Below are 26076 nucleotides of genomic sequence, written 5' to 3' on the forward strand. Positions count from 1 at the left end.
TTCTCTCCGTCACTGCAGTGCTGCCCTTTCTCTGTCTTCTCAGGAGCTCCCAGTCTCTCATGGGTACCACTGAATTTCCAGGCTGCTTCTAGCTAAAAGCTAGGCTTAATGGAAAAGGCTTAAGAGAAGCCAGCAAGAAAAGGGGGGAACAGCCATGGCTACTCTCACCAGCCAAAAAATCAGTGTCTCCTGAGTCTCTCCCAGTGCTGTTCATCAGCTGTGGTTTGTTCGGGTTATTTGGTGGGGGTTTTGTTGTTGGGTTTTTTTTTTCCACAGGGCTGTGAAAAATCAATGAGATTTGTGCTGCAAACTGATCATTATGACAGGGAAAGCTCTGCAATGAAATCGATTTAAGTCTAACACCACTACTTGCACTCCTCCCAACTTTTAGGGGGAAGACCCTCAAGATCTCTGACAAAAAGGTACAAGGGCTAAACCTTCTTGCTATGTTGAGTCATTTTCATTGAACAAAATTGGCTTCATACCAGTTAAAATGAAGGCAAAGCAGCAGAGACACGGAGTGCAAAATGGTTCAGTGAATGAATGAAACCAGATTAATACATTTTATAAATTACATGCAGCAGCAGAGAATAAAGATTCTGATCTGTCCCCTGTGTTTTGTCCTCATTTCACCTTCTCACAAGTGTAGCACTTGACTAGCAATATTTCCATAAAATCTGAAACACTAAATATGGAAAGAGTCTAACATGAATATGGAAAAGAGAGAACAATAATGAGACAGAAAAAAGCTGCCTGTCATTTTAACTCACAACTATTAGTTAAGTACCTCATCCCAAAAGAAATCCACCCTGGAGTAAGTGCCTTGGTGCATCTGCTGAATTCACCAGACAACAGACAAAGCACTGGAGCAGGAGTTAAGAGCTGTTTTCTGTCCTTGACGCTTCTGTTTTTGGCATGACTTGGGACAAATCGTGTCTCTTGTGAGTGCCTGTTTCTCCTTCCACAACTGTTGCCTCAAACTAGAAGTTTTGGGGCACAGACTGTCTGTTGCTTTGAATGAGCAGAGTGATTACCATAGTGGGAGTCCACCCTTGGGTGAAGATTAAGTGCTGCTGTAATACTACTACTAGTAACTAGTGAACTACAAGGGGTCTTGTCACCTGGCTTATCATCTAAAGCACTGGAGCTGTGATCTATCCTTCATACAACGAAGTACTCAGACCCCAGCTCTTTGAGGGAAACAACACATAGATACCAGAACTCCATGGCTTTTAGTATCTGTATTTATTATAGGGGCAAACAGCAGACACCAACCAAGAGCGCAGACACGTTCCAGCATTTGGAAGCAGACAGCACACACACTGCGGTGTTGCACACGACTTAACAGATACAGCACGCATCTGAATGGCATCTACCTGTTCAACTCACAGGAACATACAAGTCCACATACATGTGATTATAAGTACAAAAATCCTCAAAACATCACACAAGAATCACACATCCATTTTACCCTCTTCCACTAACTATATTACTAAATCTCCCCAAGTACTAACCTGAAGCAGTAGAAACTTTTCTTCATAATGATACTGTATTACAATTAAATAATGACAGTTATTAATTACACAATAAAAGGTTTTTACAAACAAACAAAACCCACTCAGTTTCATCAGGTTAAATTATCTTATTGTACAAGCTTTGCCTCTGCTATCATTAAGTAAGGAGATTCAGAGCACGTTTCAGTAACAAGGTGACCAAGCCCACCATAATGGTTTGCTTTGCTCCCATTGGTTTAGCTGCCCTCCATGAATTTCTAGTCATACTTAAAGAAAAAGCACAAAATAAAACCAGAAGAGTGGATATCATCACATGACACAAATGTCTTTACTATGATTTTTTTTCCTTCTATTACCATACCGGTAGAGCTCAAAGATTGTGACCAACACTCCTCAAACATCAGAAACTTATTGTGCAAATGTCAAGTGAAGAAGAGAGTTCAATTTCCCCAAGATACTTCCACAAGAGAAAATGACAGACTTCATAACAAGTTTGCAATGCAAATAAGCAAGTTAAAAGCCTTGATGGTATGACTCAACACCATTTTAAGTGGGCAAAAGTGTTCTGTTACAACCCATGGCTAATTTCTTTCTAAACATTAATTCTACGCTAGTGAGAAGATTTCTGTATCTGTGAGTAGGTATCAGCGGCCTGTTGAACTAATCATGCTGCAGTAGATTTCTTCACAAAAACAGAGCAATCCCTGTTCTATGAAGACCATATTCATTGGTACAAGTGTGTATCGTATGCAAGTATTCACAAATACACTAAACATATTAAAAATGCCTTTGCTCAAGAAATTCAGGAACAACAGAAGTTACAGACATGCAAGACAGTATTTAATTAATGTGTTACACATTATGTTGCTTTCAGAAATGACTGGACTAGTGAACCCCTATGCAAGGGGACTGTTCATTTTCATGGAGAGCTTTTCAGCATACTAAAGAAAGAGGTTTAAATACTGTCTGCAGCAGGTAAGAGTCATAGCAAAGCAGCTTGGTGCCTACAGCTGAAGAACAGACTATAATGAGGAACAGAGTGCAAACACAGCTGAGCCTCAGAGGAAATGGAAGGAGTTTCTCAGGGACTGACAGGACTGCATAGAGTTTTATGCAACTCAGAAATTCACCAAGTTGGATAAAATCTGCTCTTGAGTTAAAACCCACCTGCAGAAACAGAGCAAAAAACAGCAAGCTGCTCATAAACTTTTTATTTCCATTTTTCTTATCTAGCTGCTTTGCATTTTTTTCTATTTAAAAAGTTAATTATTCCAGCACTTACTCAAATCAAATCTCGCTTTCAGAGATTAAAAGCTTTTGGGTCTTTCTGGAGGAGTTCACTACAGGAAAAAGGTCTAACCACATCCAGCTCAAAGCTCTAGGTATATCAGGGTCCTGTTGGTCATTTGTCACACACACCCTCATGCCCACCTCCACGCACTGCACGCCCACCCCCCCACCCCCCCCCCACCCCCCCCCAAAAAAAAAAAGAAGGGGCACATCTAACTTGGTCCTACTGTATTCCCAAATACACAGAAGCTGACAATTTTCTTGGATGACATACTTGCTGCACACGTAACAAGTCCAAAACACTTAGTCAAATGAACGCCTGAATCATGACCTTGCCTTTTTTTCAGATGTTTAACTATTATCAGACTGGATTTTGCATCATTAAGGAAATGGAAAACCCTGAGCAGGACCTCTGACCAGGAGAGGGGTAGGTGGCAAACTCTGGAAGATTCCACGGTTGAAACCAACATTTCAGTATGACCAAATTCCAAAGGCTAAGGACAAAGGTGTTGCATCTTGCTTGTTGTTCTATATACCATCCTTAAGACATATGAACAAAGCGTAAGCTGCCCAGGTTCACGAGATGTACATGGGACCCCATTAGTGAAGTGTGTTTACCCACACTATGACAGCTGAAGCAGCAATACCGAACACTGGCAGAAGCCAAGCAAGTTCTCCTCCTGTAGACCTCAGGTATAAGGCTACTCTGCTGCAACATGCCCATGTTATTCCCAGGACAATACTGATATTTTTGCAAAAGGTTGTGCTATGTCAATGTACCAGAGGAGGGTAGTATTTGCTTGGGCATCTCTCTATGGCACTCCATTGTGTTGCTCAGGAATGCCCTAAAATAGCCGATCAACTCCTGAACAATTTCACTTAGCTGCATGTCAATGGTTTACTCAATGTGAAAAATGTTTTGGTCCCATGGAGTCTGCTATCATTTTAAAACATTTTTTATCTCCAGATGTCAGTTTGGAAGAGTATATTGGCCAGTGAATCTTTTTCGGTTCCCCCAACCCCAAAACTTCCGATGGAAAATTGATCTTTAATGTACTGCAGGGTGTCTGGTCTCCCATTTTACTTTCAGGATATTTGAAGGTATCTTCAGCATACTTACTTCTCCTAGTTGTGGGATTCCCCTTACTTCCTTTAAAAAAAAAATCTGTCACCTCTCACTGAAACCCTAGGAACAAAAGACACCGTTTGTACTTCTGTAAAACTTCCCTTTCCTTACCATGAAAGGACACTACTGCTTCTTATTCTCTTGTTTCCTCATTAAAAGAAAAGCTATGGTTTTTTGAAACCCCAGTAATTATGAAAGCAATCACAATTTAAAATCAAAATAAGAACTGGTTAAACCAATCCACTGTGCCATTTTCCTCAAACAGGCAAAAGCTAGTGGCATGCTGAAATACAGCATTCTCATCACAGCAGCGCATGTTCTTTGCTTTATGCTGCTCTAGCAGCTGCAGCCCATCTATTTGTTTTATTTGGCCTTTTGAACATCTGCATAACTCGCATTCTTCAGACACTAGGTTACTTCTTTCTCTGGATGTGGGAGTGGAGAAAAGGGGAGGGGGACAGAGCCCTATGGTTTACCTGGTTTTGAAATCCACTGTACCGTACATCAGACAGATTAATGTGTTTTAGATATTTTGACTCCATAGCAAAAATGAAGGAAAACCATTTTTTAAAAAAGTAAAACTTTTAACAATTCACTTGTTATGACAAAATTATTAGTAAGAAAAACACCCCAACACCACACATCCACAGCTCCAAAAGCATTCATTCAGCCAACTCCTATGGCTTAATGGAAGTTACACTCTGTGAAGAATAATTAACAGATCATCTCTGACCTAAAGGCTGCTAATTATTACAACTAAGTCCCTTAGCACAGTGATAGCACAGTAAACGGGCATAAAACATGCAGGTCTTGCCACAGACACTGTTTAGGACTACTGCAACCACTTTGTTAGAAGTAGTGGGTCAAACACCACCACCTAGAATTATTTGTTGGGGTTTTTTATCCAGCCAATACTCCATATAGGCTTCATTGCTTGCTCAAATGGTTTGTGACAAGAAAAGGAAATGAGAGAATGAGAATTAGTGACACTGGTGACAGAGGAAGCCAAGCAGCAAGAAGTTTGCAAGATAAAAATTTGCTACTGTTATTTGCTTGGTGTATGAACTAATAACTGCACCAAATTGCACTAGTTCCTACCTACACCCATTACAAAAACCAACAAAAAGATGCTCTAACCTGAGAGTCGGTACAATCTACTGAAGGAAAGCTCAAATGGATAACTACAGGTCAGCTTCAGAAACACTATAAACAAACAATCAGATAAACGTAAGTTTACATAATTTCTCTTACAAGTTCAAATAATGGTAGTTTACCAACCCCCTAAGACACACTAGCAAAGAAACGGGGAGAGAAAAGTCCGAAGTTAGGGTAAGCAGCGCCAGCTCTCCAGGAAAGGACAGGCATACCATGGAAAAGGAATAAACGGAGCTACAGCAACAGCCGACATTTTCAGAAGCAGCCATGATTAAATAATACATCAAATTAAAATGCATGGAAAAAAGAAATGTATTTCCCACCACGATGCAATCACATTCCTGTATTCAAAAATAGGCTTTTACAATAGGCTTCAGCTTCTTTCAGACCTACACCTCCTTCCTAGTTAGTCACAAAGATCAGATTACAAACTCTCTGGCCTTTTTACACATTGCAACACTCATTAAGAACCAATGACTCCTGACCTCGGATTAAGAAATCTAACTGAGGCAAGTTAGACTGTCAACCTGACATGAATGACACTTAGTTGCTCCATCAAAACATTAAATGTAAATCTGAAGAAATGTTCACATCCACAAAAGTTTATTTTTCCAACTACACCAGCTGACAACTAAAAACCCTCTACCCACAAATCTTGTCCTGCCAATTAAACAGAAATCCCTCTGCCTATTCATTTTTACACTAACTACTATTTTAAAAATCTCAAAAGCAGAGCAACATCAAACTAAAACTGCTTCTTAAGGTAAGTGATTTATTTCTAGTTTTTTCTAGCATTATTTTAATGAAGAAATATAACCCTTGAAAGAAGACAGGAACTGGACGGAGACGTCACAACTGCTCCTGTCTGTTTTCATCTGGGAAGAAGGTAATGCTTCAAACATCCTCAATTTCCTATAGCCACAGGGGACTTAGAAGGAATCCAAGAGAAACTTGTAGACACTACTGAAAATCATCAACAGTTGCAATAGTCTTCTGGTTTCATCCATATTACCGTTAGCATTTCCTGTCACATAGGAAGAGCAGTTGCATATGACATGAGGCATTTCAAAAACCATTTCACATACCCACTCCTTCCCCCCAAACAGCTGGTCTCCATGCATGTAGGAGTTGGATAAAGCTGGAAGAACTCTTAAGCAAATGAAAGGATATACAAACAGGCCAAACTCTGATTCCCTGTATCAAGGACCTTTTGTGAGGGAACTGTGGATGTAAAGCCTATTACAACAACCTACAAAAGACTTAAGAAAAGACCAGTCTCAAGTAAATTGCTTGAAATTTTCTGCATTTGTAATTAAAGAATTCTCTATATGGGAGAAGTTATTAGCAGAAGGGAAAAGAAATGCAAGAGAAAACAGACAGATATTTGACTATAGAAGAAATTTATTTGGATCATTTAGAGAACAAACCCAAAACCTCTAAGTGGGCTGCTGCCTTCGTAATGGAAAAGCCGCTCAGGTCTAGCTGTCCTCATCTGCAAAAATAATGGCATCGATATACATCCAGTGTGCATTTTGCTATTAGCACTACTGCTTTTGCACCACTCTACAATATATTACACATTCCTCTTTCTGAAGAAACCACTTTTTAATCAACTACAATCTAATCTAGTTGAGATGTCTTGATATGTAAAAGGTATGAAGGATTTTGCTTCAATTAAGTTTTATTTTCTACCTCTTTTAGCCTGTTTGATTATATGTAAAATACCACTGAACTCATTTAACCAGTCCCTCGCCACTCCACTGGGGAGCATATTATCTACACTGCCGTTAAGCACAGGCACAAAGCAGTTTGATGAGCACCAGAGTGCTACTGCCATTGATGTTATAAACGTTGTTTTATTATCATGGCAGCAAGTCATGCTACGAATTGCAATAAAATCTATTAACATTTTATTCAAATTCATGGTCGTATTAGGTCAAGTGCTTGTGAATAAACTCTAGAGGATGGAGGCCTGGTTTAAAGAGTGTTGTTACCAATTGGTTACATTTTAATAGATTTATTATTCAGTTCAAATTGTGGAGCTGTGACTTAATTTCATCAGGGACAAAATGTTTGTAAGATAAGTTTGAAAAAAAAGCAAGAGGGAGAAAAATAAATATGCGTCTATGTAATATCCTTAGAGTCATCAACACCACACTACACAAGGATGTTGTTCTGGTAACGGTGATGCCACACTGTACGCGTGACTTAAGTTACTTCATTAGAAACCACATTATGCCACACAAAATGCAGACCAGTGTTACAGATATAAGCATTTACAGTCGTCAAATGTAACAACCAAGAGCAGATACATTTGTTCCAGATAAAAATCTCATAAATACCATTTTTCCTCAATGATGTCGTACAAACACAGCATCTGTATCTCTTGGATACTGAATTTTAAAAGACTGTCAGCTCCTCACAGGGCAACCAATCTGCTGGTTTTCTGATTTTAATGCTAGCCAGTTTGACAAAAGCATTATTTAACGTAATTATGGAATATATCTCATAACATAAATATTCCAAGCTCTGCAGCAGGATTCCATTTGTAACTCAAAGCAGTGTAAAAACAAGAGTTAATTGCCTGTACAAATATTTCAGGGTAGCGTTTACGTAATCTACAGTACATTAAGTACCGGAGTTGTGCTCTACTGATAGGTGAAAGAACAACTTTGAAAGGCAACTGCGTTGCCAATTAGCTTTCAACAAATATGTACACAAGCTGTGCTCCCAGGCTTGTGCTCAGCTTCCTCATTCTCCCCAGACCGCCTGCTTTTATAATGGTGAACTCCTCAAATACCCAGCTAACTCCACGCTGCCGGAACAAGGGAATACGGCATACTTTATTCAGCTGGAGTTGTAACCCACCCAAATTTCACAGTTTAAGATCGTGATCTTTGATCAAAGCCACACTCCAGTCACAAGAAATGAACACAAAGCCCTTAGTTAGGTCTGAGCAGCATGCGTGCGTGTGTGTGTAAAACAACAACAACAAATTTAAAATTTACTATTGCAGTTAGACCAGGGCTTGTCTGTATCGCTCAAACACATACAAACATCCCACAAGTCCCAGCTCCTGTCTGTCGGTCCTCCTCAACGAGGCTGAGCCAAGAACATGTACGCCTACGTGCACGCTCTCTGCGGCAACACCATGTTTTTGCCTAACAGAGCTGTACACAAATTAAGAAACAAGCCCAAGTTCACAAAACCACATAAAGAGATGAATGTTTGTAGTCTTTGAATGTATCTGCATGGTGCTCCACCCAGAAAACGGACCTTTTTTTTAAAAAAAAAATTCAGGAAAGCTGATAACCTTGGGCTGACCCCTGGGCCTATGACACTGTGCTGCTTCACTTTGTATACCCAGATTCTGTCACACGGTGCTACTTTGGGTATCACTGGACAACAGTGTGCAAATCCTTTGTTTTCTCTTCATAATTTGCTTTATAGATTACTGCTACCAGCATTACAATAGGCTGGGTCTAAAAGAAATGTTTTGCAATTAGCTTTCCAATAGATGTTAAGATATCGCTTTCTGCAATGCTTGTGAGTTTCACCCCTTTTCATAAAATAATTTTTACACACCACACCACCACCACCACCTGCAGAAAGAGTTAGTGCTGCAGTTACCAAGATAGAAACATTCTGCAGAAACAGGAGAGTTAAAACAATTCTGGAGTTCTGCTTCAAAAATTCCTTTAACTCTCATAATTTATGTTATATAAAATGTAATTTCGATAATAAGGCAGCTGAAAATAAGTCTAGTCTTGTAAGTTGTGTGGGTGTATGGTTAAGCTTATATAAGTTTGGGTATCCACATTACTTTATAAGCATATGTTTAAGTATGCTTTCGTGGATATCTATGCTCTGCGTGCACGTTTTGTTTCAGTATTTAGGAAAAATATCACTATGCCGCATTGTGTAAAGCTTGTGAGATATTTTTGCTAGGTAAAAGCGAATAAAGCCAGTTTGCAGCTAGTACCACCATGCTGTTAAGCTGGCTGAAGAGAGAAGAAAAAGACATGGTGAGGCATGAAAGTACAGCTGAAATCTGTGTGGCCTTGCTACTGGTGACTTAGAAAAGTAACTTCTCTTGCATTTTCTATTAAGTGGTTCACATCTGGACTCCACTACAACACGAAGGATTGCCTGATGATCAGTCAAAGACAGCCTAGAGATACCAAAGGATAAACAACTGTTCCTTTGATTCATTTATGTGTGACGGACAGATTAACATACTGCAAATCTGTGGGTCTTTTGTTTGCTTATGCAGCATATGGCACAAATAAGGACCTTCACTTTTTAAAATTATTTTATTATTCTTTTGGAAATGCACTTGTCTTGGATACAGTATGTCACCAAGATGAGATATCCATTTTCTAGAGTGGCTTCTCTGCCCAGCAACGTTTGCCTTCCTCCAAATGGGTATTTTAACTTCTGTTGAGGGGCAGAAGACATGACATGCATTTCACCAAAATGATAAGGTAAGCTTAAATTTACATTTAAATGCAGCAGTATGGAAAAACAACTCAGACCAGCTTGTACAGCTCAGCGCACATAGCCTGGGCAAGCGAACGCCTCCCTTGCTCCTGGGTGTGACTGGCCACTGTCTCCACTTAAGGGAGGATGAGCCATGGCAGTCTAGACACCGATGAGCTCGCGCAGTGCAAAAGCTTTCGGCACCTCCTCACTCGAGAGGAGAGCGAGCTGAATATGGTGACACTTCCTCCAACAAAACCACATCTGTTCATGTGCCTTTATGGGGATCTTTAACAAAAGGCTCCAAAGCCCAAGTTCGTCTGACTTAAGTAAGGAAGGGGATTTGAAAACTAATTTCTGATGTACTTCCCCCAGATTATAGAGGCTTTGGTATCAGTAACACACCCATACGTATGGTGGGTTAAAGAAAGCAAGCAAGCAAGCAAGCTAAATACTGCATAGAATACAAATGACTTGGAATGCATCAAAATAAAAGATTCTAAATACATATGTGACTATACTAAATTAATTATTAAAGGAAGGCCATATGGAGAAAAAATAATCTGCAGGAATAATAAAAACCTTGTAAGAAGCTATGTTATTTTTACATCATTTTTAAAGTTTCAAATTGTGTGTGTGTGTATATATATAAAATAATACAGCTCTGCACATCACACTACAGTATCTCTTCAGTAGCTGGATTTTTTTATTATTATCTCCAATCATTCACACAGTAAAACATGTTGCTCTGTTTTAGCTCACATTTAGATGTACATAAGCATTATTTTCCATGATACCACTTCAAAACTTCCCTGTCCTTCTCCACACGCTATATACATTAGACCTCTCCAATTATATCAACTGCAGTTTTATTTCTGTGTAATGATGGCACAACTTGTAAATGATTTATATAGAACTAGCCATGCAACAAATTGCATTTCCTCCTCCTAGAAAAAGGTCTGAAGATGAACAAAAGATTTAAGCTGCAGCTTTTAAATAAAACATACTGGTACCCTTCAGTTTGTATTTAGAATTACAAGTACCTGTTTTCTTTAAGAAATGTGTGCTTTCAAACTCTTCTTTTTTAACATTTCATTTCCCTTTATGTTCGTGTACCTGTCATGTTTGCCATCTTTATCATTATTATAGTGGGCAAAACAAAAAGGAGGAAAAAAATCAGACTTAAGAAATATGTCAACATTTCCAGTTCCCTGTCATTCCCTCTAATGACTTACAATGATATAACTTCTGGTTAACTCTAAATATCTAGTGGTACCGTTGGAGGCAGTGCTTAGCCCTATCCATATCGCTTGCTATGTTTAAGTGTTGCCAAATTTCTATTCTTGTTACCACAGCTAAAGAAAATCCACAAATGAAAAAACCGAGCTGTGCTCAAAACTGATCTCACAAAAGGCCAGACTGGTAATTCGTTTGCAGACCTGGGCCTCCATTTGCAATCCACCCCTTAGGAAAGGTATGTGTACATACAACATGTCAGCCTTGCTCATCCTTGAATATCTTCCTTTATTACTGAACATGTAATTATTATACAGAGGGCACTGGCAGAAAAAGTGCGCAGGATAACTGCGTATAATGTAAGGGACCTTCCCAGCTTTGTATTTCAACTGTTTAGGATTTCATAGAGAAATGACTATGCCTTGTTTTCGCACTGAGAAACAAAGTATTCCTATCATGAGGCAGAAAGGGGGTGGGGGGAAGAGACCTCCGTTGGTAGAATGTAAATCCAACAGCAAGTGGAAAACGCCTGAAAACTTGGTTGGTATACCAAGTATGCTCACACGCATGATGATCTCTAAACTCTTCTGGGTTGTGTCTTTACAGGCAACACAGTACCCTCCCAAATCCTTAACAGCCTGACATGGTGCCCGTCACAGCAATCAGAGCCTTTTCCTGGTATTCATTAGCTGCCTAACAGCTCACCAAAACAACGCTTTGCAGTCCCTCACCACTCTCCCTCCACAGAGCCACAACCAACTTTTCAGGCAGCAACCCTGGCATTCTGCTGCTTCCACGTTGATGGCAAGGTGAATATGGTAGCATGCGCTCAAAAACACACTTTAAAAAACAAAACCACCCAAACCCACCCAAGTATGTGACTCATCATTTTGATAGCTTTCTCCAGATCAGAAATAAGCTTACATATATTTAAACACATTTAAGATGGATGCTCGCAGATTAAAGCCAAGTCGCTTTGATTTGGCTTCCTGCTTTCCCCATCCCACCACCGTCAAAAGATAGAACTACCTCACTGTAAAAATACCGGCAGGGGGATTTGGACCAAAACAGAGGCTGCCCAGGCACAAGCAGCCACCTTCCTGCCGTTGATGTGCATGTGTGACGCCGGGCAATGTTTTCTCCTTCCGAACTGAGCCCCTCCTCGATCCTGTGCTAGCATGATCCAACGACGACCTTCTGTGGCACCACACACAAGGCCCTGAAATGGGGCATCAGCTCTATCCCCAGCAGCTGCAATCTGCTGCAGCAGTGCAGGTTCAAGGCTGGGGCTTCAAGGCAGGAGCCTGGCTGCCAGAGCTGGGCTGCCACAAGGAACCAGAGCTGGCCAGGGCACCTCAGGGCTCTCTGCCTCTTGTGGAGTGACCCCAGTGGCTTCTTTGGCAGGACACAGAGGGCAAAAACCAAGGGAAGGAAAGACAACGGCAAGCACAGCAACTGTTGGACACAAGGATTTTGTGTTCTTTCTGTATGCCACTACTGTGTAGAGGAATAGCTGATTTTAGCACCCTCAGTCCTCCTTGTTTAGTTGCATTCCTTTTCTCCTGTTTAACACCTCCCACCTCAAACAACAGCCATCCAACCAACCACAGAAAAAAACAACCCAGCAAACGTCTGCCTCTAGTTTTAAGTCAGAGAAACTGCTTTGTTTGAGTTCTAGGATCTAAAGTTGCACTAAGTTTGCTGACTATCACCTGAATTTCTGATGCATCACATCATTTTTAGACTTTTAACGTTTATATCTCAATAACACTGATCTCTAGTTGTGCTAATTTTAGAACAATCTAAGCCAATTCCAAAAACAGAACAAAACTATTGAAGCACCACAGATAAAGCTCAGTTAAAATCCTGTGCTGGCTTTTCTAAATTGGTATTTGAAACCATACACCTCATCAATATTATTGATTAATATTGACTTTTACTTCTCAGCTTGCAGTATTTCTCCAGCTGTATTTAATGGTTATTACTACAATCATCTGCATTTTAATTTTTCAAATTCACATTTTTCTACTACTCTCTCCAACAGATTTTTTGTATTTTTTTTTTTTTTTTTTGGCCCACTGCCCTTCCTCACAGTGTCCGTAATCCATAGAGAAGAGATTGCTGATGGCGTTATCACAGGCAAACAGAATGAAGCTAATGGTAACAGGCACTCCTTGCTAGGTAATTATTATAGGAGAAAGAATGCAAATGAGCCCTAATCTGTCTCACACAATGGCAGAGGTCTCGGATTTGCATTAAACCTTTTGCAGCACTCTCCCAGATCGGGGACTCTGCAGATAACAATGCATCTGCAGCACAGGCTGCTCCTTCCACTCGCGCAGTTATTAAATTGTGCCCCCAGCAGGTACAGTTGTCCCTGAATGACTTTCCCCTCCCCCTTCATCGCTCAGGTCCCCTCCTCCTTCCCTCTTCTCCCCTCAGCTTTGCTGGAAAAAAAGCTAATTGTACATGCCATTTGGCTTGATTCATGTTTACAATGAAGAAGAAGAAAGCGCTGTTTGGTAATTACAAGAGGGGAATGGACATCAGGAAATCTCCGTTCTATTCCCAGCTATGTCATTTACTTGCCAGGGGACTGCAGGGAAATAACTTTGCTTCTCTGTGCATCCATGTGTTCAGCTAGAAATATAGGGTTGACATTTGTAGTGGCCCAATAGTCTCTTTCATTTTACAGTGGCATCTGCTGAACACTTTCAGGAAGCAAATGCTAGACTTTGCTTGAATCTAGGTGGAGCTCATGATAAGCCGCGGTCCTTCAGAAGAACCGCTGCCTAGATCTCAATTTCCCATCCGATAATAGGTTGTAAAGACCGATACTCTTTTCCAGCACTGTGTCCTGCTATAAAAGGACCTAAACTGACACCTGCCAGCTGGGGCTATGCGCAGTGCCCACAGGGTGTCTTGCCCACTAGCAGTCCTTAGAAGGCGGTGGTGCAGGAACTCTGGGATGGAGGTGCTCTGATTGCAGGTCACACAGCATCAGGACAAAACACCAGCTTCTCAAACCTTATCATCGCTAGTGTCTTCCATTACAGCTTGTTTGGACTAGAAGCATGGGAGCCAAATGTACTGAACCCTTCCCGAGAAAGTCCCTAACTATGAAGGCAAACTTCCTTACTAGGACGCAAGGTGGAGCAGACTTTTTCCAACACAAGTGCCTTCTTGAACATTCATTTTTCTCCTGAGACATTTTTGTCAAATGAGATAAAATACAATATTATTTTTGAAATGGATCTTCAGGAATCAGAAAGTATCTGCCACAAAAATGCTTTTTTTTGTCTATTGGCAAGAAAATGGAGACTACCAAACTCTCTAGAAATGGGTATATAAAGTAACTTCTCAGCACATAAAAAAACCCCAAACAGAATTATAGACATTGTATGTGAGGAATGGTTTCAAAATCAAGATGAACCACCAAATTCAGCTGCACATCATCAGTAATACTCTAGTAGCACTTGTTTAGTTTTGAACTTATATCTGAAATACTAACCATACGCAAAGACTTATTTCTTGGAAATCTGTTATTAGGCAGGTGTCACACTAACTCAAATTAAAATAATTTCACAAATAATTAAAAGATACTTGCTACCAAGTTATTGACATAAGGGATAAAGTTGCTACAGTTTATTTAGAGGTGCACTAAGTGTATGGGGACTGATGATGTCTGAAAGAAAATATCCTTTTTTAGATTCCTTATACTAAGGGGGGGGGGGGCAGGAATAATCATAAATCGATTCTGCAAGTACCATTTGCAATTATTTTCATTTTTTTCAACCAAGAACTTGAGAACTCGTGTAAGACTGCATCAAACAACTTAAACTGGAGCCCTAACCACAGATGTATAGTCTTCTATGCCAGGCCTAGGGTGAGACACTGAGGGAACCCCAAGAGCCAAAAGAATTCAAGCAGTCACCAAATAAACAGCACAATGTCACATGACTAGATACCCTCATTCTCAATTACACCATTCAGATACATTAATCATCTGCTGTATTTGCCAGATCTGGACACAGTTACACGCTTTATTCTTTCATCTATGAGGTTTTGTCTTCCTTTCTGACTTTATCAATGCCAATACTGGCAAGCAGTTCCTCTGGAAATTGTCTACGGGTATTTTTAAAGCCTCTGTAGCTGTCTAGATTGGGTAAATAGTCTAAGTAGAGTCCCTACTAAACTTGCCAGAAATTAACAAATGGATTTACTTTTTTTAAACAATAGTTTAAAACCCCATAGCTATAGAAAGGGCTACAGTTTTTTTGATGCCATGTAACAAGTTAATTTTTCAGTAATCAAAGTTTTACTCACTTCCATCTCACAGAGCAGTAGATGGGGCAGTGCTGGTAGTTTTTGTAATTACTGGATTATGCTACGCTTGTCTCTAAGTCAGACTAACAGATTGCTGGGATCCTCCACCAACAGAAATATTGGGCCCAAGCATTATATGGTACAGGCATCACCCCTAAACAATCAGTAGCTAGTTAAAAACCCACAAAGGTACTTATTTTTAAATGATGCTTTGGCTCTATTATTATCCTCAGGTTCTCAGAAATCATCTTCTACCATTTGCACTGATGTTTCCTTAAAAGGTTCTTGCCACTTGGAAGGACTGAGGTGGTACAACTTTACAGCAGAAATGCAAAAGCTGTCCTGTACTGATGACTTCACATAGAACAAACAAGGACATTTTCATTCAACTTGTTCATAAAGCTGCAAACATTTTAAAATCTAATCTTTGTGCTAACTTTCCAATGTTAGAAAACATTTCATTCAGAACACTGCAGTGATACAACACAAGAAGAGGATATTTTAAAATCATCAAGATACGACAGGTATCATAACCTACAATTTCTTACATTTCTAACATGCTCAGGTCCAGATTTGTCACTGACCCTCCCTGGTGACCAGCTACTAGCTACAACTACTTACTGGTGCCATTTTTATATATGCATTAAAACTTTCTGCCAAATCCAGCTGTACTTGTGGAGAGCCTCAGATGCTCACCCTCAGCTGACAGTCAGAAATTACCACACTGCTGCTAAACCAGCAAAAGCATCAGGGCAGAGAAAATCCAGTGGGACAGCCCAAACCTATTTTATTGGCACCTGAACACACCCAGCTTACTCCCCGGAGTGGACACAGCTATCTCACACCTCCTCCTGCCTGCAGATCTGCAGGGGTGGCCATCCTGGAGGACAGGGAGCACAGATGTCTTCATGGTGAGCTACGGCTCACCCCATGACCCTTCTCAGCCCCATCACCTAAGCTACGCACTTCAGGACCGCTCTCACATTAAGCATTAACTCAACCAGTTCAGCTGTGTGCCGAGTAGCCAGTCAAATATTTACAAGGTTTGTAGAAGGTGCTAGATTAACCTCATCCTTTCAGATGAGGTCCAAAGACATGGTCCAAGATTTCCTACTCTGTTTTCCATACCCAGAAGTTACAATTCTGAAGCTTTGAGACTCACAACACGAAGTTGTTAGAAAGAAAAATCCAAACAGGAAAACTAAAAGCAACTCAATACATGCTGTAGACAAAATATTGGCACCACATACAGTGCTGGCAAGTAGAGAAGCATGCTGTTCCTAAGGGGGACAGCAAGTAAAACACAGCTCCAAGAGCTGGTGATTGCAACCTCACCTGAACAGCAGCTTTCCCTTTGTCAAGCTCATCTCTAGGTCATTTTATGGCGAAGAGAAAAATTGCCACTGTGCTTTCAAGGATCTCAACAGCTTTTCCCCCTGCCATTCTCAGAAGCCTTTTGAAAGTCTCCCTCTAAAGCAGCATTCTCCGTTTTAGGGATTCAAGCTTTCAACTCAAGCATGCGAGATCACTTGTACTCTCGAACCGGTGGAGCTGCCAGCCGCCCCTTTGTTACAAAGGGATTTACACTTGAATGGCGGTGGGAAGCACAGTCTTTTAAGGAAAGGCTGGTGGGGGGAAGACAATTTACTTGCCAGCATCCTATGCTCAAATCACGTTCATCTACAGTAGCCTTATCACACTGCCAGTTTGCAAGGAGTTTGCTGTAACATGACTTTTAACTAAAATTGGCAATTTGTCCATTATTTCAGAAAGGATCTTTATACAGTCATAAGCGAAGTTAAATTTCAAGCCTCGATGTGGACGTCTACAATAATTTAACTTAGCCCAATGTAAATGATTTCATCATTCCACAAAGCTTCCCTCTTTATACATGTACTTTCGTCATTCACTTATCTATAACTTTTTAGGCATTTCCCATTGTAACCCTGGACTGGCCATGCACATCATCGCGCATCTGATGGCTTCTACAGCTTTTCAGGAGACGCACTGGGGAACACCATGACAGCACAGATGCACTGCTGAGGACAGAGATCATTTGAACAAGGGTTTAGTAGCCAATGACATGCTGGCTTTGGCCCTCCACCTAAACACATACACAAGCAGTAACCCCCTGGTGGGTTTCTGTTCTGAAGTTGCAAATTGGTAGATAACTACTGATTGGTTTCTAGGTTGTGTTAGCAGTTATTCAGCAGTATCATATGGCTGCCTTTCAAACAGGGTCACTCTCAGACCGGGTTTCTGTTTGTTTGCTTGTTTGCTGTGTAAGCATAAAGCCTGTTATCTCCAAAGAAAAATAATAGCATCTGAAGTATGGAAGTTGGCAACTGCTAGTCTCTAGCATAGAGAAAGATCTGTAAGGAACACTTCTTCTGTTTTTTAAATCTTATACCTGTTTCTGATTTGATTCGATCTCCTGCACTCTGAATCAGCCACATATACTGAAACACAAAGAGAGCATGGCCTGCAGAGCACAGCAAGAAAAAGGCTAGTGTGCTCCAAAGCTGGTGGCAAACCACAGTCCCCATGAAAACCACATGTGCCAGAGACCAAATATTTTGCCTTTTGCTTACTGCTAATAAAGCTGCTTCACTTCATTAAAAGCAGTTTATCATTTTATCTACTCACTCTAATTAACCTCTGGTTAAAATGAATGAGCAGTTGATTTGAGGATTCTATTAATGTGACACCAGTGAACCACCACTTGCATGCTTCCATCCTTTTCCTTTTGTTCTCTCTTCTCCTTATACCAACATTGTATTCCTAGGCCATTCGGACTGACACCCCCAGTACCCTTCCAGCATACCACAAACACTTTTATAGGTAGATGAAGAAGGAAAGGCCTCACAGTCCAAAACTCATCCAAGGCTTAATTCCCCTGCTGGAATATACAGATGGATATAATCTACTTCTCACTGTAATTATGATCACAAGCTTGAAAAGACACAGCATGGAAAGAAGAAAGAGCCAAGGAAATACACTGGGTTGCTGGGAACAGGGGAGAAACAACAGTAACATTAATACATACAACTCACTTGTCATCCCAGAATGAACCGATTTTAAATATGAAGCACAAAGCAGTCAATTCCATCAAAAACCTGACTTTCTTAGAGAGCGAAGAACTTTCTCCCAAGCCAAATACCATGTGCTGTATATGAATAAAGACAGCTTCTGCTACAGTATATGCCTACAGATTTCACAGTTGCATATTACCGCCAAAATCTCAATTTCTAGCAGCAAAAAAACGTATGTTACCGCTATTTAGCCAAGCATCTGAAGACTGAAATATATCATAGCTGCTCATTTTGCTGGCAAACAGTGCTTCACTTCATATACCCAATTTTCATCTCTATTCAATTTATTTCTATGAGTGTCACAAATACCCAAAGGCGTTTGGGAAGTAGAGGGTAAAAAAATAATTTACAAAATTCCCAAACCAACCAAACAAAATACCACAAAAACCCCAAACCATCCACCTTCCCTTTTTTTCCTTTATCTTCCTCAAAAAGTTAAGCGTCCATTCTTTTGCAACACTACTCACAGAGAGGACAGAAAGATCCTAAAATTGTAAGAAACTCGTAGTTTGAAGGAAGGGGGGAAGGGGAAATAAAGTTCCTGCGTTACCCTAACATTATAGGTCTAAATTCCTGTTCAATCAAGGTAAACCACAGGTAAAATATTACCAAAGTGCCTGGAAACTTGGTATTTATGTTACAAGCAGTTTAAGAGGTCTCTTTCAAGAGAAGAGCATGTTTAGGTTATGAACCATGGACGATGAGCACAAGCCTGAAATTCACGGCCCAGCCAGACAGGGCTGTATGAGGGAAGGCACCAAAGGAAGATCTGGTTTACATCACACAGCAGGGCAGTAAGTGACCATGAGTCACTGATGCACTTCATCTGGCTTTTAAGGACATCAGTACCAGATCAAAAATGTTTCAGGCCACATCTTACAAAGCACTTCCCAGTATAAATTTACCCAGCCAGTTCAAATCTGCACAGAATTATTCCAGACAAAATTTCTTTATAACACAAGGTTTCCTGCGAGATCAAGTGTCTTCTGTCCTACAGCTGACAAGATGTTAGCACAGCTCTCTACTATAATGCCTGGGCTAACTGAACAGGAGGGTTCCCATGGGGTAAGCCCAAAAGGGATGAGACAGGATGAATGACCCCCCTCACCACCACCAGAGCTGTAAGCAGCACCCAAGTCCTCCCAACACCCCAGGCAGCACCACATTTTCTAGACCTTAAACGATGCATATACCAGACACAGCAGGAGACAAACAAAACTGGGAAACATGGCTTTGAAACACTAACTCATGATTATATGTTCATACTTTAAAATATTTGGTTTTGGGAAGAAAAATTCTTCTGGTTTGGTTTTTGCTATTAGTTTTGTTTTGGTTTTTAATGGGCAAATTGTTCAAACATACAAGGAATTCACAGGCGTCTTTGCATAGCTGAAGGATGGAGCAGTATGCACCCAGATAGGTTGGCCCGTAGCAGAAGAGGATGGTCATCACTTTGTGAGGAAATCAGGCAACAAAACAGGTCTTTTTCCATTGTAACTTCAACAGCGTATTAAGGACATTAACAATGCATTAAGGACAACATTCAAAACTGACTTGGACCTTCCAGCTTTATTTCTGAGGGATTAACAAGTAATACAAGCAAAAGCAAAATACCAAAAACTGCCACCTACACTAATACCCATGCATTACACTTTGTTCCTCTCAGCCACTAATTATGGATTAGCACCACAGGCTCTTTCCAAAAAACTTCCTGCACTGTCGGTTTGTAATCCCAGCACTCTGCAGCAGCCACTGCAAGTCATTCAAACCAGAGCTCCTCCTAGCACGCCTGCAAAGCTCCAAAGAGTGCAAAAAGCCACCTCAATGCTCAGGGCTATTACTTGCACACCAGGGCAGGTGGTGGGCAGACACCTGGCCTCCAGAACCATCCCTTCAACACCAAGGAGTGGATGCAAAGAGTAGCAGAACAATGACCCAACTGCAGTTCATTGGGGTGGCAGAGCAGGGAAAGAGAGGAAGCCCCAGCACGAGGTAACACACCACTCCACATAGGGCTTACTCCTAAATAAGTAAAATCAGCTTCGTATTCAAAAGTAGGTCTGTACACCTCGCACACGATGACCGTGAGTACCACCAAAAACTCCACAAATTGCATTAAGGACAAGAGAGGTAGGCAGACCATAACTGCTGAAACTGGAGGAAAGCCAAGTGACCCAGAGCTCTGCTAGCACTACAGAACTGAAGTGTTTTAACCAGCGGGGCAGGGGAGGGGAAGAAGACAGTACCTTCCAGGCCTCCACACAGATACAGACATACAGATGCCCTGAGGCAAGCCCTTGCAGTCTTTTCACCACCCCTCCCTGCAACCCTGTTTACTTACTCACTTGCAGGGACCTGTGAAGTCAGCCCTCAGAAAAGAGCTGACCCAGACAAGTGAAAGGATAAGAAAATTCAAACTCATGTCTCTTACTACCATTTTAACCTACCTTCTTGTGCCCAGATATGCCAAATTCTTACTGTGCTTCTTGATACTTTTTAGACTTTGTGAAAGAAGTGATTTAAGAACAAGTTAATTTCAGCTTTGAACTCTCCACTTTCAATGCATTTAAAACCATTGAAGATGTTTAAAAACCATATTTTTGGAGGTACAAAATAAGCATCCAGCTTTCTGAATTTTTCTTTTTTATGCTACACACTACATAGTAAACAGATTCTAAACGTACAAATGACTTGAAAATAGCACTGTTGGGATGGAAATCATTCTTCTTCTCCAATAAAGTTTTTAAGATTTAAATCTTCTCCATATCAGAATAGAAAATTAAAACCTGTAACCTTCATGAAAGGAAAATCAGAAAAATATCAAAGGTTTCATTAAAAAACAAGAGAGCAAAGGCTCATGGTTAACATAAAGTTAATTAAGTACTTAAAGGCCTTAAGCAGTGGTAAAGTCCTGATTTAAACTGGGAGATGGCTAAGGCTTTGCAAACTGAGGACTCTGGAAGAACCTGTCATTCTCTCATAAGGTGCTACATAGCTTTGACAGACACTTCATTTTACTGAATACAGTCACTGAATGAGAAACCCTAACCCCATACTTATCTCAAAGGATTTGAGGAGGAACAAAATTCCAAGACTTGAAACAAACACCTTGTTGAAATGCTCTACAAATGCTCAAAAGCTAGGAACTTGATTTTTATAGGAAAAGAGAAATACAAACAAACGGGGTAAGCTTCCCACTGACAGGTAAATTATTACAGGCATGCTGCTTAACATACAGTGTCACCCACCTGAAATGTTAGCTAGCAGCAGTATCACCTTTCCTTTGGAGATGGTTCAGGCTGATACAAATAAGAGACAGGAAAATGGGGAAATAATGAGGGAAATAAACGCTCTTTCAAAAATCAGTGCAAAATCATAATTCCAGATGCACTGGTAAGAAACACAACTTCTGAAACGATCTGAATGGAGGTACCGTGGCTCTTTCAAGCAAGAAAAACACTGAAAGTGATCTTTGCCCAAATTTAGTTAGAGGAAATGGGGGAGGAAAGCACAGCATTAAAGGCAGCAAACAAAACACAGCGAACTGTGGGCCGCTAGCCAGCCTGATCTTTTGTTACCTTGTCCCTGCCCTGCCTCTCCCCTCCCTTCTGTCCCCCTTCAACTTTTCCAGTCTGGGAAGGGGTATATGCTTCCCGGTTCTCCACCTTTTCCTGAACCTGCTCTAGTCCAACACATGGGCAAGATTTTCCTTTTGCTTTGGTTCTCAAATTTCACTAACACATCCAGCCTGTCCTCCAAAAGCTTTTCACCCCGAAGAATACAGTCTGCATGATTGCATTTGATAATACAGACTGGTGCTTAAATACCATACATTTGCAGACAGTTAAAGCATGTTTCACAAAGGTACCATTTAAAGGAGTTGAGCAACATACACTTCCCGGGCGCGCAAGTCGCTGCAGCAGCTGGAAAGGGACCCTATCCAACATGGGGACAGTTTCCCTCTCCTTATGAGGACAGAAAGGAGCACATAGAGACAAAGTGTTCGTGCTGGAGCTGTTCCCAAACCATGGCTTCAGAGGGTTGAGCCGTCTGATGTGTTGCAACTCAGGAAGCATACGCAGGGTAAGGAGGAGGGGAGCAGCAGCCAGGGAATCCCCTCCAAATTTCCAGTGCCGCAAGACAGGGACAAACAGAAGCGTCCAGCCAAAGGGAAATGGCAGTAGGCTGTGCACGGCCTCTCAGCTGACCCTGTGAATTCAGCAGGGGCACTTCTCTCCACTGCACGTCACTGCATAAGACATAAGACGTGTGCTGGGAGGGAGACAATAACAACAACCGATGCCCACGATCCTGCAAAACAGCTTGCAAAGCTTGTGCTTCCCTCAGCCCCCAACCCAGGGAGTTTGAAGGCATTCAGAAACTGTACAAAAACTCGGCTGGAGCTACGAATCTTAATAGCAGCTTTCCTCCACACCTGCAGCTCAGCCAAGCCTCCCACGTCTCAGTGTGCCCCAAAATTCTGTGTTTCAAAAGAATTTTACAGAGCCTTCACTTGTCTCGGAGAAAATAGGTTCAGAGGCCACAAGGCAGCTTCTGCGGGCTCCTCTCAGCATGCCACAGCATCAGTGGCGGAGGCAATGCCTGCCTGCAACAGCACAGGCAGCTCATTCTTTAGTCTGGCACCAAGGAGAAAAGCTATCATCCATTTTTAAGTTAGATTCAGGGAACCAGCTGGGGACCAGCGATTGCCATTTTTGAAGTGCAAGAAGAGCAGTGTAACCAGCCTTTCCATAGTAACAAAGATTAGCGGCCTGGAGTCTGACACTCCTCCTGCATTAAGAGATACGAGACAAAGAGATAGACAGGTAATCTCATAGAAGGAGCCCTGGGGAAATTGGAAACGCCTCAAGAACCCTTTAGCTGGTCTGTATGCTTCTCCTTGTCTCTGCTTCAGCTTCTGCTTCTTCTATTCCCAAAAACATTTGCCCATTAGGTCAATTAGCTTTATTGCAGAAGGTAGCCAGGCAACTGGTAGTGGCTGTTCAGTAAAGACTTAGCTTGCCTCTGCACCGTCAAGAATGAGATGGAGAATGAAAAGGAACATCCCAAGGCACGTTACCTGTCTGCAGCTTATCCTTGATAAGTTAGCATGCTTACTAAGTCTGAGGGGTCTGACAAATGAACTCTGACAAATCTCACTGGGGCAATTTAAGACATTATTGCATCGCGCTGTCTTCCCAAACCCTTCACTAAAGTTAGTACCACAGAGCAAATCTGACAGAAAAATTTATATCACACGTTGGCCTCCCCAATTCAGAGCCTGGCAAGTTAGCATAAACCCCTTCTCAGAGCTGGTTTAAGTTAAGACATCAACTGTGAACTGGAATGGCTGAGGTCTAGACAGAATGTCTTTCACAAAGATGGAATGGGAAATGACATCTCAAAGCACTGCAGCCAGCTCCTAAGCAAATACCTAACCAAATATTTAGTTTTGGTACTGCAATATATATATGCATTTGTCTAGCAGCTGACTACTCATGCAGCTCAGGCTGCTCTGTGAATCACAGCACTAATTTTTTGTACTTTATATACCCTGACACATACATCGAATGTCTTGAAGTGGAAAGACAGACATGCGTTACATGTGGATCACATCACCAAATAACTACAAAATTTAATTGCTTAGAAGTATTACAAAAAAAGCACTGCATTTGAACTCTCACCCACCACATTTTGCACTTCTGTCCAAAACTAAAGAAAGTCTGGAGAGGTGAAGAATTGCCATCTGTTTCCAGCTCTTCACAACACACACTATTCAGAGCTAGAGCTGGGGTTCCAGCTGGTTCCCATCTTATCTGTCAGTGGTACAACCAGCCATGAAACCATGAAGGACCCCTGAGACGACAATCAAGTTTTAAAAAAAACCACACCCAAGACCAAAACAGTTAAACAACCAAAAATCTATGTTTAACTGAGTAGAGGTACATGTATGATAATAATAAAAGCAGCACTTTCTGACACAGAATTCTTCAGCTTGGCTTCTCCAGACCTAACTCATTGTCTTTTCATCCAAGCTGATATTCAGACAAAGATTTAGTTAATTTAGTCTGCAATACAACAGTTATGTTATTTTTCTCTCTGCAAGCATTTAGAATGTATCCCATCTTCTGGTTTTTCCCAAGGGACCCTATCCTGTACATAGAAGTGGAGTTAGAAGCGCAGGAAGCTTCTGTTTGCAACACACTGTTAGAAGGGCAATCCAAGTTAACCAGAAGACTTGTCTGAACTCCATGTAGACAAGCTTCTTCTAACTTCCAACATCACCCTCCTTTCCAGAAGGAGGGAGGCAGGCAAGACACCTCGAAAAGCAGATAACAATTACCTCTTACCTTCCTGAAGAGGCCGATGCCGATTAGCACATTCCTGGAGCTTCTAATTCAGGCAAAAAGAAGGGGGGGCAGGGTGTGTGCCCGGAGAAGGAGCTGGAAGTCGTTTTCTGCCTCAGAACAACAGTTATTTCCTAAAGGGTAAGAAAAAAATGAAAACAGTAAGTATTAGCTTTCATGTTCTTTGAAGAGGCTACAGATTACAACTCCTCCTTGGAATAGACACTGTGCCTCTCCTCCAGTTCCAAAATACCAACTTGAGCTGTCCTGTATTTTCTTCTTCCATCATCACCTTATCAACATATGGAATATAAAGCCCAAGTCGCCTACTACTACGAAAAACAAAGCTGGGTTCATGTCAGAATGGGATAAAGGCCCACACTAGAATGGAAAAAAGTTCCATTCAAAAATATTCTTGAGCACTCGATCTATTAAGTAAATATGCTTCAGCCAAGCTCACACCCACTTCTGTAAAAATTCAAATGAGCCACATTTACTATCAAAATAGTTGGCAAAAGGCAAATTCCAACATGCATACTGAACATACAGGTATATACTGATATCCAAGTGCTTATGTACTCTTCCCTGCAAGTATCACACCTAGAATTATGAGGCATATGCAACTAATAATACTTTTATTTCAAGACAACTACTCTTTTTCTTGAGGCAACCTACTCCAGCTATATTGAATCTTTCAGTAACAATAGCAGGAAAAAAAAAAATAATTATCAGAATGAAGAGTAGGGGAACCAAAAAGCTTTTCTGTGACTAAATATACCATTTAGCAATCCAGCTTCACTCCCATAAAACCATAATCCCTCACCTCAGACCACCTCTCTCTGCCCTACTCCTAACATGAATTTAAAGAGACTTACAGACACCCAGATTTAATGGGCCCCTCCCTACCTCTAGTACCTGCCTCTGATGAAAGGCAGGAAAATCAAGTGGAAATTTATTTTAAAGGGTGCATGCAAGACATTAACATATTTGAGGAAATGGCAATCAAGGTTTTCCATGGGGAATCAGCAAAGGGAAACACATCCAGTCTGTTCTCCATCACATTTTGTTGGCTTATATTCATACAGAAAACCCTATCCTTTATTGTCCCATGGAATGTCTGAATGAAAGCTCTCAAAATAAGGTAAGAAAGTCTATGCTTCCTTACATTTCCCCCCACACCTCCATCATCCCTCTAAAACATAATTACCCCACCTGCTAACAGTGTGCAACTGCAAACGGATCCAGTCTCCCGAAAGAGATTTAATACAAGGGGCTCCAACAGAGAGGAAGCAACATAAAAGGCAGCACTCCCATCACAGCACTTCCCTTCAAAGACGACCATGTCTGTCCAATTCTAAATGGCCATAGCCCCTACTTTTCTCTAGGGGACAAAAGCTCTCTTCTTCTCTCCTCCTGTCAGCAGGACTTAAAGCTGCAAGAATACTTCTGTCCAGATTCCCCTCTAGATAGGGAATGATTTAAAGAATTCATGAAGTTACAGTGGCAGTGTA

General features: G+C 41.1%; 1 protein-coding gene across 5 annotated transcripts in view; it reads right to left on the reverse strand.

The window, feature by feature from the left end:
* The window catches only part of ZMIZ1 (zinc finger MIZ-type containing 1), a 307669-nt gene extending 282974 nt beyond the window's left edge, over positions 1-24695 (reverse strand). For all 5 annotated transcript variants that reach the window (XM_055719930.1, XM_055719928.1, XM_055719929.1 and 2 more), the window contains exon 1: positions 24569-24695. The gene's annotated coding sequence lies outside the window, so the exon portion shown is untranslated. The remainder of the gene's footprint in view (positions 1-24568) is intronic.
* Between the last annotated feature and the right edge of the window lie 1381 nt (positions 24696-26076).

Source organism: Falco cherrug, chromosome 9 (assembly GCF_023634085.1).
Source record: "Falco cherrug isolate bFalChe1 chromosome 9, bFalChe1.pri, whole genome shotgun sequence".
NCBI classification, from domain to species: domain Eukaryota; kingdom Metazoa; phylum Chordata; class Aves; order Falconiformes; family Falconidae; genus Falco; species Falco cherrug.